We start from the raw sequence: 14367 nt of genomic DNA on the forward strand, positions 1-14367 counted from the left end.
TTGCAGAGAGATTAAGATTCGTCTTCTGTAACTTTTTCAGGCTGATTAGGGGCGATAATATTTCTGCCTAACCATCGGGCTCTCTTGCATTCAGGGTAGAGAGAAACTCAGTCAGACAGTGTTGGTATGGTGAAGGTCGTTCATAACTTTGAGTTCCAAAAAAAGGTGATATCTGGAAGACTACTAAGTGTCCAATTTAAGAAAGCATTTAGTGAGCTTGTCTTGCATTCCTACACTAAGAGTACAACCACAATATATTCCAGAACAGCAAAATAAAATTAGTAAAATTATTCCAAGTAAACTAAACAGGAAGGCCTTTCAAGAAGTGGGCAGTTGTTGGAACCAAACTGGTATATGGTTGACAGCACGTAAATGGCAGAGATACATGAGTGCCTAAAACATTTATGACCTGGGTAATGTTATGTAAATAGTCTGGAGCATACACAAAACATTTGGTTTTCATCAAAGCACAGGTTTCCTTTGGGTCTCTGTTAAAATATCTACATACCCAACAGTTTGTTTGATTATGTAGAGAGGATGAAGTCTGTGCCCACTCTGTAAATAAGTTACTCTCTGCATGATTCCAACTAATACCCAAGAGTAGAATGCCAATCCATATCTTTATGTTACCCATCCCTTTCATTTCTTCTGAACAAGAGTTGGAGGTCACTGGCTCATGGGGATAAACAGGATCAGACTCTTGTGTTCAGCTGGCCTGTAGGACTTCATAAAAGGCAGGTTTAATTCGAGTTAAGTGGACCCAGCTATTTATTCCCAGAATTTTAACTGCAGTTGGGGTACTATAGAGAACTTGATAGGGTCCCTTCCACTTTGGGGAAAGTTGATCTGCTGGGGATCCTTCTTTCCAAGTTTTTAATAGGACCCAATTTCCTGGCTGGGTTGTAACAAGATTATATTCCTTAGTTGGGGAAGGGAGTCTTTGATTTCCATATTCAGAGTGTGTTTTGTACTTGTCACATACTTCTATAGCTTGAGAGTATCTGTGTCTACTAGAAGGTATGTAGCTAAAAAAAGGCCTTCCATACATTATTTCAAAAGAGCTGAGCTGCAGATTTCCCTTAGAGGCCACTGGAATCTATAGTAAGGCTACAGATAGTAAACACAGCCAGGTCTTTGATGTTTCTTGGCATAGCATAGCAAGAGCCCTTTTTTGAGTTTGATTAGCAATTTTTACTTTCACTGAAGACTGTGGCCTTCACACTGAGTGAAAGCAGTACTAAATTTCTAGGGCTCAAGATATGTTTTGTGTATTTGTCACTGTGAAAGATATATCGGCCATTAATTATCTCTATGTAAACTCTTCAACAGCCCAAATATAGGAATTATTTTATTTCTTTTCTTTTCTTTCTCTCTCTCTCTCTGTCTCTCTTTTTCTTTCTTTCTGGCAAAGGAGTTTCACTCTTGTCGTCCAGGCTGGAGTGAAGTGACATGCTCTAAGCTCAGTGCAACCTCTGCCTCTCAGGTTCAAGCGATTCTCCTGCTTCAGCCTCCCAAGTAGCTGGGATTAGACATGCCCACCAGCACACCTGGCTAATTTTTTGTATTTTTAGTAGAGATGGGGGTTTCATCATGTTAGCCAGGCTGGTCTTCAACTCCTGACCTCAGGTGATCCACCCAACTCGGCCTCCCAAAGTGCAGGGATTACAGGCATGAGCCACCTCACCCAGGGGCGTAATTATTTCTTTTAGTAGGAGTTTGGGAATCTCAATTGCCTTTTCAGATTGCTTAGGAAAAGCCTCAATCCAAACAGTAAAAGTGTCAATGAATGCTAATAAATATTTAAACCCTTTACATGGGGGCATCTAAGTATAGTCTATTTGCCAATCTTCACCAGGGTATGTTCTTCTATGCTGAACAGGCCTTACTAAAGGAGGAGGTAAACATTGGTCATTTGGGTTATTTCAGGCACGTGGTTCACAGGCTCGAGTAACCTGGTTTACTGCTTTAAGTAATCCTTTTTCTATAAAAAGCCAAGACATTATTTGAAACAGGAAATCTCTTCCCAAATGGGTAGAGTCATGCAAATGTTTAACTATTTTTCATTGATTAGCACCTCATGTCAACAGTTTATCAGGAGTGTCTGGGAAAATGCCTGCTATTTCAATAAGCCTCCCATTGTCATCCACTGGTGTGCTTTAGCTTCTATGACTCCTTGGTGTGGTTTAAACTTCCAGGTGTTATTGTAAAGCCAGTTTATTGGATTCATCTACAAAAGAGAAGTTGGTGCAACTGCCTGGAGTCATCCAGGCATGATAAGAAAGTTGTGTAAGAAAACCAAGGTCTCTGAAAAACAGCATAGAGAATAGGTAAAATGGCATCTATGGGCTTGTCATTCTACCCCTATGGCCATACAGTTTTGGGGCAACAGATACTCATTATAATGGGTCAAAACAGAGTAAGCTGTCCAGAAGAAAGTTGTTTTTTTTTTTTTTTTTGAGACAGAGTCTCGCTCTGTTGCCCAGGCTGGAGTGCAGCGGCACAATCTCAGCTTACTGCAACCTCTGCCTCTCAGATTCAAGTAATTTCCGGACTTTTTTTATTACTATTTTTTATTTTTAGTAGAGATGGGGTTTCACCATGTTGGCCAGGCTACTCTCGAACTCCTGACCTCAAGTGATCCTCCCACCTTGGCCTCCCAAAGTGCTAGGATTACAGGCGTGAGTCACTGTGCCTGGCGAAAGTTAATATCCTTGCCTGCCATGGCAAAGGTTACCGAGTCTTCTCCAGATATATGGCTAGTTGTCTGATGGAAGCTGTGGCAGAAGGTCTCAGGCCCCGTCATTCTTGGGCACTTGCCTGGCTGTTTCACTCATCATTAGTTTGGGTGCCAACAGCTCTCTTCAGAACACTGGATTAGGGCTGGGCGCGGTGGCTCACGCCTGTAATCCCAGCACTTTGGGAGGCCGAGGCGGGTGGATCACAAGATCAGGAGATCGAGACCATCCTGGCTAACACAGTGAAACCCCGTCTTCACTAAAAATACAAAAAATTAGCCGGGCGTAGTGGCGGGTGCCTGTAGTCCCAGCTACTCAGGAGGCTGAGGCAGGAGAATGGCATAAGCCCGGGAGGCAGAGCTTGCAGTGAGCCAAGATCGCACCACTGCACTCCAGCCTGGGCGACAGAGTGAGACTCCATCTCTTAAAAAAAAAAAAAGAACACTGGATTATCCCTCTTCCAATAGTCTGTTTTCTTACAGTGTGCACACTGATTTATGCCCAAAGCACAATGACTCAGATGCCCAGCTTTGGGCTTTTCACGTTTCAGCTTCCCTTGTTCAAGCCAAGACCTAGGAGGGCAACCCCACATGGGAGGTTAGCTTAAGGTTGCAACCAACAGCTGCACCTTGTGGAGGTCCTTCTTCCTCTTTCTCCTTCCTCCACTTTGTCCCTGTTATTAAAAACTAAAAATGCCATATCCAAAGCTGTTCCTTAGAAGTTTTGGGACCCATAGCTGCTTTTACTACTTTTCTGTGGATATCAGGGGTAGACTGGGTTATAAAATGGACTCCCAGAAGGATTTATCTTTACCTTGAGGCAGGATCAGTGTTAGTATATTTCCTGATCGACTCAACTAAACGCTATTGAAACAAAGCTGGATTCTCATCTTTGCCCTGAGAAACTTCCTTAACCTTTTCATTGTTAACAGGATTTTTCTTACATTTCTTCATCTCTTCCAACAAACAAGTGACCATATGATCTCTTCTCCCAAGTCCTCTCTGCCCTTTGATAGTTCCACTCTAGATCTTGATCTGGAACTGCTATACCTCCTGTCTGATATATATTATGGTTCAGGCTGCAAGCCAATAATGCATCTGCATGGATCCTAGCTTCCCCAAAATGCATTGTTTCTCTTCCACTGTACAACAGAGACAACAAAACATACAGATCCTGCCAAGATAAAGTACAGGCCAGAGTTAACTTTTCAAACTCATCTATGAATTTTTCTTGATCTTCAGAGAAATGATCAAACTTGTCTATTATAGAGCCAAACCAGACAGAGAAAAGGGTCCATGTCCTCTCACAGTGCCTTCTTCCCCATTTGCAACCTAAGTGGACAGAGATTTCCCTTTGGAGGTTGATAGGCAGCTCCATTATGAGTAGTACCCGCTGGGCTCCATTCTTCAGGGTGTGGTGGGTGTAGAGAGGGACTAGAAGGGTAAGGTGGAGGGACAAAGTGTTCTCAATAGAACTTTCAGGTGGACTAGGGGCAGAAAGGACCGACACATCTGAACCTTCAGACCTGACAGAAAGAGGTTCCACTTCACCTAAAAATGCCCACTGAACCAAGTGGCAGGGGGGCTTGTCATAAAGGATCATCTTGTATGTCCAACTCTTTTTCTTCTATTTCTCTCATGAAACATGCCCATGCCTGCTGCAGGGTTTCATTCTGACTGAGCAGCAAAAATGCTTGAACTTACGATATTTTATCCCATTTTCCCTACCACGGACAGAACAAATCAAGTTGAATGACTGTATGAGTACTCATTAGAGGCATTTTTTCTTGTATCATTCTGAAGTTATTTGCTGATTTTCCATGCTTATCATCCTTAAGAAAGCGCACACTCTTAACCCAATCTGTAATCTCTGATCCTGAGGTTTTGGTAACCTGATGTTTCTGTTTTGTTGTAGACAGTCCTGAAGATGAGTTTTCACCCCAGAGAACAGAATGACAAAAGGCCAAGATGTGGTTGATACAGCTGGTGAGAGACATTGGGTGAGGAAAGACCAGGCTCTCCAAGCATTCAGACACACCTGTGCAACTGTCCTTGCAATTAGGAGCCAGGCCCCAATGAGCTTCTCACCACATGTGTCTTTGAACTTTCTAGGTCATGCTGTTGATTAGTTTCCTCTACTGAGCAGGTAGCTTATAGTCGGAGTATTTACAACCAGGAGAATGTTCCAGGCCAGCCCTGAGTCAACTTAAGATAATCAAAAGGTTAAAATGTAATCTGAAATATATTTACTCAAGGTCAGATATTGAGGATGGCCACCAGGAGGACAGATTTAAGTTGCCCTGAATATATGTTTCAATTAACAGCCATTGAAAGTGAGTCTTTTCAAAAAAGTGAGAAGGCAATCCCTAAGTTGTTTACCAAGAATTCATATTTAAATGCATAAGCTATTGATTGGCTACATATATTCTTTTGTTTTAGAAATTCCAGAATAAAGAGATAATGGGTGAGACTGCTAGTCAGAAACAAAATGTCTTTAAACAACTGTCCCTAATCCCAGCACTTTGGGAGGCCAAAGTGGGTGGATCACCTGAGGTCAACACTTCAAGACCAGTCTGACCAACATGGTGAAACCCCATCTCTACTAAAACTACAAAAAAAAGAAAAAAATTAGCCAGGCCTAGTGGCGTACACCTATAATCCCACCTACTCTGGAGACTGAAGAAGGAGAATCGATTGAACCCAGGAGGTATAGGTTGCAGTGGGCTGAGACTGTGCCATTGCACTCCAGCCTGGGCAACAGTGCAAGACTCCATCTCAAAAAAAAAAAAAAAAAAAAAAAAGAAAGAAAGAAAAGAAAAGAAGAAGAGTCACTATGTTGACTCTGGGGTCATGAACACATATGACAGTCAGAATTTTTACTGTGGACTGCACTCACCTGTGAAATCAGTATCTCTCCAGTGGGCACTGTCCATGTGTCAGGGTAACAGTGCTAACATTTGGTAGGTTGTGCATATGGAAACACAGTCTAACCTGTGTGCTTGGTCCTGTGATGACACTCTCTATACCATCCAAAGTCTTTATACAAATGTGAAAGAAAAGTAATCCTTTATGACGTTATTATCTAGAGAAGACCCAGGAATATACCCATTTCTCTAAGTTTAGTTACAAGTGCCAGCATCTCTCCTTTTGGCTGATTCATGGTATTAGTGTCATTATCACAACTGTGAGCTTGGGTAAGCTATATGTCACAACCCAAACTGTGAGTAGAAAGAAAGCAAAAGACTAACATCACCTGGGTGCTGGGTCAGAAATATGTCACAATTTTTCCAGGGCACAGAGTCATATCACCTGGTTGCCTGGCCAGGGTTATGTTACAATTTTCTCCAGAAAGCAGGGCACAAACAGCAAAGACACATTACTTGGGTAATGGGCCCAGCTATATGTCACAATGTTTTCCGCAGTTAAGACCTGGGTACAAGAAAAACACCACCTTGTTGCTGAACCCAGGGGTCTATCACAATCTTCTGTGTGGGCATGATGCAGATGCAAGAGGAAAGTCACACCTCAAAATAATGGATGCAGAGATATGTCACAAGGCCTCTTGTGGGCAGGGCCCAGGCTGGAGCCTCTCACCTACTTGATTTGACCCACCAATATGTCTTAATACCTAAAACACACAGGGCCAATTTGAAAGAGGAGAGTGATAAGGGCTGGCACAGTGGCTCACACCTATAATCTCAGCACTTTGGGAGGCTGAGGCTGGCAAATCACTTGAGGTCAGGAGTTGGAGACCAGCCTGGCAAACATGGCAAAACCCCATCTCTACTAAAAATGCAAAACTTAGCTGGGTGTGGTAGCACACACCTGCAATCCCAGCTACTTGGGAGGCTGAGGCAGGAGAATCACTTGAACCTGGGAGATGGAGGTTGCAGTGAGCCATGATCACACCACTGCACTCCAGCCTGGGATACAAAGTGAGACATCTAAAAAAAAAAAAAAAAAGAAAAAAAAGAAAGAAAGAAAGAAAAGAAAAAAGAAAAAAGAGAGTGATACAACCAGATGCTGGGTCCAGTGATAGGTCACAATCCTGCCTTTATACAGGGCTCAGCTAGAAAAAGAGAGTTACATCACTTAGGTGATAAACAAAATATGTCATAATTCCCCTATTAGAATGGCTCATGTGGGAGAGTTAGGTCACCTAGGTGTTGGACCCAGCCATACACAGTTTTTAATATACACAATATACAATTTGTATATTGAAATGTGGCTGGGCCCAACACCGTGTGACTCTTGAAATATGCCCTTTTTGGACAGAGCCCAAGCACTAGAAGAGAGTAACATCACCTTATTGCTAGGTCAAAAAAATATGGGACCATACTTCCTGAAAAACGAAGAGCCCATGCAGCAGTCTACCTAAATTAGAACTTCAGAGATATGTCAAAACACCCTATGTGGGCGAGGCTCATGTAGAAAAGTCATAACCTAGGGCCTTCACCTAGTTATATGTCACAATCACCCCAGTGGGCAATGCCCAGGCATGGGAAAAATATTATGTAAATGCTTAGATGAGTGATCTGTCATAATCCTCACTGTTGACAGGTCTGAGACAAAAATAAAAAGTCATATAATCTAGTTTAGTGGGCCAAGGACATTCACTATGTCCTCTGTGGACAGGTATGGACAGAAAAATTACATCACCTGTGAAATGTCACTAGGGATTAGTCACTCTGGCTTCTGTGGTCTGGGCCCAGATAGGAGAAAAGAGAAACATTACATAGGTGCTTGGCCCCGATATGTTACAATGTCTCCTAGGGAAAAGCCCGTGTAAAAGTAGAGAGTAACATCAAATAGATGGGTCCAGGAATATGGCAAAATGCCTCCTGTAGCCGGGGTCTGGGTAGGAGATTCATATCTCCTGAGTGTTAGACCCAGCAATATGTTACAGTAGCCAATGTGCGCAGGGCACAGAAAGGACAAGCACATTACCTGGGTGCAGGGACAAGTGATATGTCACAATGCCCTCTTTGGCAGCACCAAGGCATAAGTATAGAGTCACATCATCTACATACTGGTTCTAACAATATGTCCCAATCCCATCTGTGTGCTGGGCCCAGGCAGGAGAGTCAAATCACTCAGGTTATGAACAGAGACATGTGTCACAATCACATATGCAAAAAGGCTCAGGGATAACATGAATAATTTTTCACATATTCCCATTCTAGATATGAGAGTCAAGACCATTTGGAGATTGGGTCTAAGTACACAAACCACAATCTCAATGTGGATGAATTCATGAATAAGAGCCTCATTCTCTCCTTCAGACTGTGTCTCTCAGTAAACTCCATTGTTTCACAGGTGTGCTGAATCTTGATCTGAGTCACCAGCTGTGGACCAGATCCACATATGAGAGTCAATTTTGCAACTTTCCACTGCCTCCAGGGATGAGATTCAGAACTTCAGAATAAGACTGTGTTTATCTAAAAGGATGACATATTTATGGTTGACTGGTTGTGAATACCAGTATCACAATGTCACCTGTGTGCTGGACCATGTAAGGGTCTTTATTGAGGGTATGTGAGGGCTTTATTGCTGGGTCTGTCCCACAGACCCTGGTTGATGGATGAAATGAGTACTCAGACACAGGTATGCAGTGTAAGAGCAGCTAAGGGACTGCCTGGCTGTATTGGACAGAGTGCAGCACCAAGAAGCTGGAGCTGCTTTCTTTTATTCAGTGCAGGCACAATGCTGAAAACCTGAAGCCAATACAACCTGCAGGTAATTAACATTTATTGTTCCCCTTTCAAGGAATGTCATGTGTGCAAATGATCAAAGGTCAGTTCCTGGTCAACATAAATGAACAATCCTGTTTAAGATAAATTTCCCCATATTCCCTTGTATTTACTCCTCACCCCCTGATTCAAGGTTATAGAACAGTTTGCCTTCAGCTATTCTGCCCCAGGGCTCTGCAGGACCTTCCAAACTTTCAGGAGGTTTGCATTTCCCTATAGATTTTTCACCACTCTGACCGATCCCCTCACTTCTCCCCCCTTTTTTTTGCATCAAGTTTTGATTATTGAAGCATACAGATGTGAGCAGTGACAGGTTTGACTGGCATAGTGGTTACAGCTTGTGTCCCAGCTTTGCATCCTAGAACCAGTAAATAATATAAAACAAACATGAGTATAATCAATATTATTCTTTTGCAATCAAGGAGTGGTATGTAGTGGTACTTGCAACCTCAGTCCAATGTATGCCATTACTGAGGGACCCCACCAGAGCTATGTCAATCCCTCCCAGTCAATCAGTCACATTTTTAGAGGCTAGAAAGGGGATCTCTGCCCAAGTAACAGTGTGGAAGAAAGGTGGATCTAGAAGATGGGCCCAATAGAATATAGCAGGTACAGGTTTCAGGCAAAGTGAGAGAATAAGAAGAATCAATACCCTACAAGAGTTGCAATGTACAACAGAAAGCATAGAAAGGAACACATTATCTGAGTGAATGGTTTCTTTTTCTGCAGCAGAATTCACTTAGCCTTCTGAGTTGTCTTCTTCAGCATCTCCCAGGTAATGTCGGTGGCCTGTGATGTCCAAGGAAGTGGCATTTTCCGGGGTTGCAGTTTCTGCAGGATCATTTCCTTCATTTTTGGTACTGGGTTGGGTCCTGGCCATGCTGTGGTAAGGTTTGGTGTGTTGCGCTGGAATCCAAAGAGGACTTGAGGGGACGTGAACACAAGCATATCCTCTTCCCCATGTTAACAAATAATTTGGACCACACTATACATTACTATTTGCCGATACCAGCTCAGTCATGGAGACCCTAATCTAGTGGTGCTAGAGGAATTAAAGACACACACACAGAAATATAGCATGTGGAGTGGGAAATCAGGGGTCTCACAGGCTTCAGAACTCAGAGCCCCGAACAGAGATTTACCCACATATTTACTGACAGCAAGCCAGTGATAAGCATTGTTTCTATAGATAATAGATTTACTAAAAGTATTGCTTGTGAGAAACAAAGGGATGGGCTCTGGCTAGTAATCTGCAGCAGAAACAGGTCCTTAAGGCACGGATTGCTCATGCTATTGTTTGTGGTTCAGGAATGCCTTTAAGCGGTTTTCCCACCCTGGGTGGGCCAGGTGTTCCTTGCCCTTATTCCAGTAAACTCACAACCTTCAGCATGGGTGTCATAGCCATCACGAGCATGTCACAGTGCTGCAGAGATTTTGTTTAGCCAGTTTCGGGGCCAGTTTATGGCCAGATTTGGGGGCCTGTTCCCAAAAACTATTTACATCTTTCCATAACACTTAAGGTCTTATATTTTGAGAGGTTTTTGCAAAGTGCTTCTCTATGTCTGATTGAAATTTATTATCTAAATTTAAGAAATTAAGGGTAAATAAGGCTCATGCTAGTAACGTTATAGGGTTCCTACTCATATTCCCCATTTCTGTTTTTTTAAGCATACTGTTAAGGGTGGAATGGGTACATCCCACTGTTATCTGGGTTAAATAACTGATAAATTCAACAAATGGCTCCTGGGGCCCTTGTTGTGCATTTACAAAAGATCCCTGTTGAATTCTACCTTTGGGAATTCATTCCCAGGCCCTGTGAGTGCACAAAGACATATGCACATAAGCTTGGGGGAAAAATTTAATTGTTGTTATACATTAACATAGGGACCCCTCCCCTGGAGCATAGCAGCTGTTATGTTTTGCCTGGCCAACTGATTCTGGTTAACTTGCTGTTCACATAACTCATCATATTCTGCCCTCCAGAGGAGGTATTGACTGGCTTCTAAAGTTGTTTTAGCTAGTATTGACCAGTCCCATGGGGTCATATGGTATTTTTCTGCTATGCCCTCAAGTAATCCTCTCCTAAATGGGCTAGTGACTTCATTTTCTCTAATGCTTTTTCTTATTTCTTTATAAGTCTTGAAAGTAATGGGTTCATGTACCTGACTGCCTTGTTGATCTTCCCTCATCGGGCAGACCAAGAGCTCCCCTTCTAATGCCACTTACCTAAGACAGGGTCCCATAACTATAATGTATCCCTTGTCTTTTCCCCAATTTATTGGGAGAGGGCTCAGGGAAAATCTCTGTCTCCTCTGTGGCACCTTTACCCGATAATGGTGGGGCTGGGGGGGGGAGGAGGAGGAGGAGGAGGAGGCAGCAGTAAGGTAGATGATATTTCTTCCTCCCTTCCCTTTTTAGGCTCTTCTGTATAGAGCAGGGCAAAAGCAGTCCTAACTAAGGACCATAACATTAAAGAACATTAAAGATGTTAGTCGGATTTGTTGCCTGTGTGCATAATGTCTAAGATTTCTTCTCACTTGTTCCCAGAGCTCTAGGTCTAGTGTGCCTTCTTCTGGGAACCACGGGCTATGGAAAACAACAGTTTGCATTAGGTCTCTTAATTGAGCCTTCGAAACCGAGGCTCCACTAGCTTTTAACAGTTGTTTCAATATTTTTATATACTATTGCTGTTGAACTGATGATTGTTTTCCCATGATAAAATTAGCTTTAGTCTGGGCATGGTGGTTCATGCTTGTAATCCCAGCACTTTGGGAGACCTAGGTGAGTGAATCACCTGAGGTCAGGAGTTCAAGACCAGCCTGGCCAACATGGAGAAACCCCATTTCTATTAAAAAATACAAAATTAGCCAGGCGTGGTGGTGCATGTCTGTAATCTCAGCTACTCGGGAAGCTGAGGCAGGAGAATCACTTAAACCTGGGAGGTGGAGGTTTTCTTGAGCCAAAATTGAGCCATTGCACTCCAGCCTGGGAAACAAAAGTGAAACTCCATCTCAAAATAATATAATAGTAATAATAATAATAATAATAATAATAATAATAAATAAAACCCTGGCTTGAAAAAATCCATCTGAACTTGGAAATCCCCAGCAGGCACCAATTACTTACTGTGCAGTCACTTCCCTTTCATTTTGGAGGGTTCTGTCATGATCCGTTGTGTCGCTCCCCACATGGGGCACCACCTGCCAGTCCTGTCCCACAGATCCTGGCTGACAGATGAAATAAGTACTAAGACATAGATATACAGTGTTAAAGAAGCTAGGGAACTGCCCAGCTCTAGTGACCAGATTGCAGCACCGAGAAGCTGGAGCTGCTTGCTTTTGTTTATTGCAGGCACAATGTCAAATACTTGGAGCCAACACAACCTGTAGGTAATTAACATTTATAGTTCCCCTTTCAGGGAACATCACGGGCAGTTGGTCAAAGGTCAGTTCCTGGTCAACATAAGTACACAAGCCTGTTTAAGATAAATTCCCTTAAATTCCCTTATATCCACTCATTGCCCTCTGCCTGAGGGTTATAGAACAGCTGCCTTCAGCTATTCTTCCCCAGGGATCTGCAGAACCTTTTGGCCTTTCAGAAGGTTAGCGTCCTTTCCCTATAGTTTTTCCACCACTCTGACTGATCCCCCATACTTTATTCAATATGCATGTGAGTTGCAATCTACTCCAAGACATTTGTGATGGTATGGACCCATGATTCTACATGTGGCTCTAAGCCCAGGAATGACAGTCAGCATCTTTCCAATTGGCTGATCCATTTAGGAAAGTCCTCACTTGCCTATGAGCTACATTTAGAAGTCAGTCATCATTTGTAGCTTTAGAAATGAGCCATTCCTGGCTGGATGTTTGCATATCTCAGTCACAATCCCAACTGTGGACTGCATCTGCATATGAGATTTAGGACCTCAACAGTGGGCTCTGTCCATGTTGAGGTTACAATTATAACAGGCAGCAGGATGTTCTTTTAAGAAACACAACCTTTGGCTGGATGCAGTGTCTCACACCTGTAATCCCAACACTTTGGGAGGCAGAGGTGGGCAGATCACCTAAGGTGAGGAGTTCAAGACCAGCCTGGCCAACTTAGTAAAACTCCTACAAAAATTAGCTCAGCTTGGTGGCACACGCCTGTAGTCCCAGCTACTCAGGAGGATAGGCAGGAGAATCACTTGAACTCAGGAAGCAGAGGTTGCAGTGAGCTAAGATCGTGCCAGCCTGGGTGACAGAGTGAGATTCTGTCAAAAAAAAAGAAAAGAAAAGAAAGAAAGAAGGAAAGAAAGAAAGAAAGAAAGAAAGAAAGAAAGAAAGAAAGAAAGAAAGAAAGAAAGAAAGAAAGAAAGGAAGGAAGAGAGGAAGAAAGAAGGAAGGAAAGGATGGGCACGGGCCACAAGTCACATCACCTAGGTGCTGGGCCCAGTGATATATTACAACACTCTCTTTGAGAAACACCCTGAGTGGTTAGACACACACCTGGTGGCTGATCCCAGTGATATGTTGCCATCTTTTCTTTGTGCATGGTGCATGTAGGTGAGGAGAGTCATATTTCATAGGTGATGGATGCCAAAATATGTCACAAGACCATCTGTTGGCAGGCCCTGGCAGGAACCTCTCATCCCGTAATGCCAGACCCAGTAAAAGTAACAATTTGCAAAATATGCAAGGTCCAGTCAAAAGATGTGATACATCATCTAGGTGCTGGGTCCAGTGATACATCACAATTCCCTTGTGGCAGTGTAGAGGCTGAAGAAGAGTCACATCACTACCTAGGTGATGAATGAAAAGATATTCCAGAATATTCTTGTGGCCAGGGCTTATGTAGGAGATTCACATCACCTGGGTGGCAGACCCAGCTATATGTCACAATGCAAAATGGTTGTAGGGTCTAGACAAGAAAAAAGAGTCCCATCACATAGGTGCTGGGCCAAATGATACATCACAATCCCCTTTTGGTCAGACCAAGTAGTAGAAGTCACATCACCTAAATGTCACACCCAGCAACATGTCACAATAACCCTTCAGAGGACATACCAGAAAGAAAAGTCACATCACCTAGGTAAAAGGCCCAGAAATATCATATAATGCTATTGTTTTGTAGGACTCAGGAAAAAGATGGGGTCAGCTAATGCAGCAGCTGGGCCCAGCTATATGGCACAATGACATTAGGCAATGCCTTGGCTTGAGAGGAGACTCACATCGCATAGGTGCTTGGCCCAGTGATATGTCACATTTCCTACTGTGGACAGATCCAGAAAGAAGAGACCTATCATTTAAGTGATTGGCTCAGAGATACGTCACAGTGACCAGTTGGGCGGGAACCAAGAAGAAGAATCACATCCCCTGTGTGCTGGACCCAGCAGTAAGTCACCCTCGCTTCTGTTAGCGTGACCCAGGCCCAAAGATATATTACAGTCTAACCTATGGACAAGGTGAAGATGAGAGAGGAGAGTCACATAAAATAGTTGATGGGCAGAAAACTCACATCATCTTCGTGTAGGGCCCAGGAACATGACAAAATGTCTTACGTGGGCAAGACTAAGAAAAATAAAAGTAATATCTTTTTGGTGCCTAGTTCAATAACATTGCCCAATCTTTCCTGCAGGAAAAACTAAAAACTAAAAACTAAATCAGCTACATGCTGTAAAATGTCTCAGTTCTTCCTGTGAGCAGAGACACGGTAATACAAGAGAGTCACATTATCTGTGGGATTGGTGCAAAGACATTTCTTTCTTCCTTTTTCTTCCTTTCTTTTTTTTTTTTTTTTTTTGAGATGGACCCTCACTCTGTTACCCAGGCTGGAGTGCAGTGGCATGATCTTTGCAAACTCTGCCTCCTGAATTCAAGTGATCCTCCTGCCTCAGTCTCCCGA

The 14367-nt window shown here is 43.1% G+C and overlaps 1 protein-coding gene across 1 annotated transcript in view; it reads left to right on the top strand.

Moving 5' to 3' along the window:
• LOC126942233 (zinc finger protein 675) overlaps positions 1–14367 on the top strand; it is a 328161-nt gene that overhangs the window by 128914 nt on the left and 184880 nt on the right. The window lies entirely within an intron of this gene.

Source organism: Macaca thibetana, chromosome 19, assembly GCF_024542745.1.
Source record: "Macaca thibetana thibetana isolate TM-01 chromosome 19, ASM2454274v1, whole genome shotgun sequence".
NCBI lineage: Eukaryota > Metazoa > Chordata > Mammalia > Primates > Cercopithecidae > Macaca > Macaca thibetana.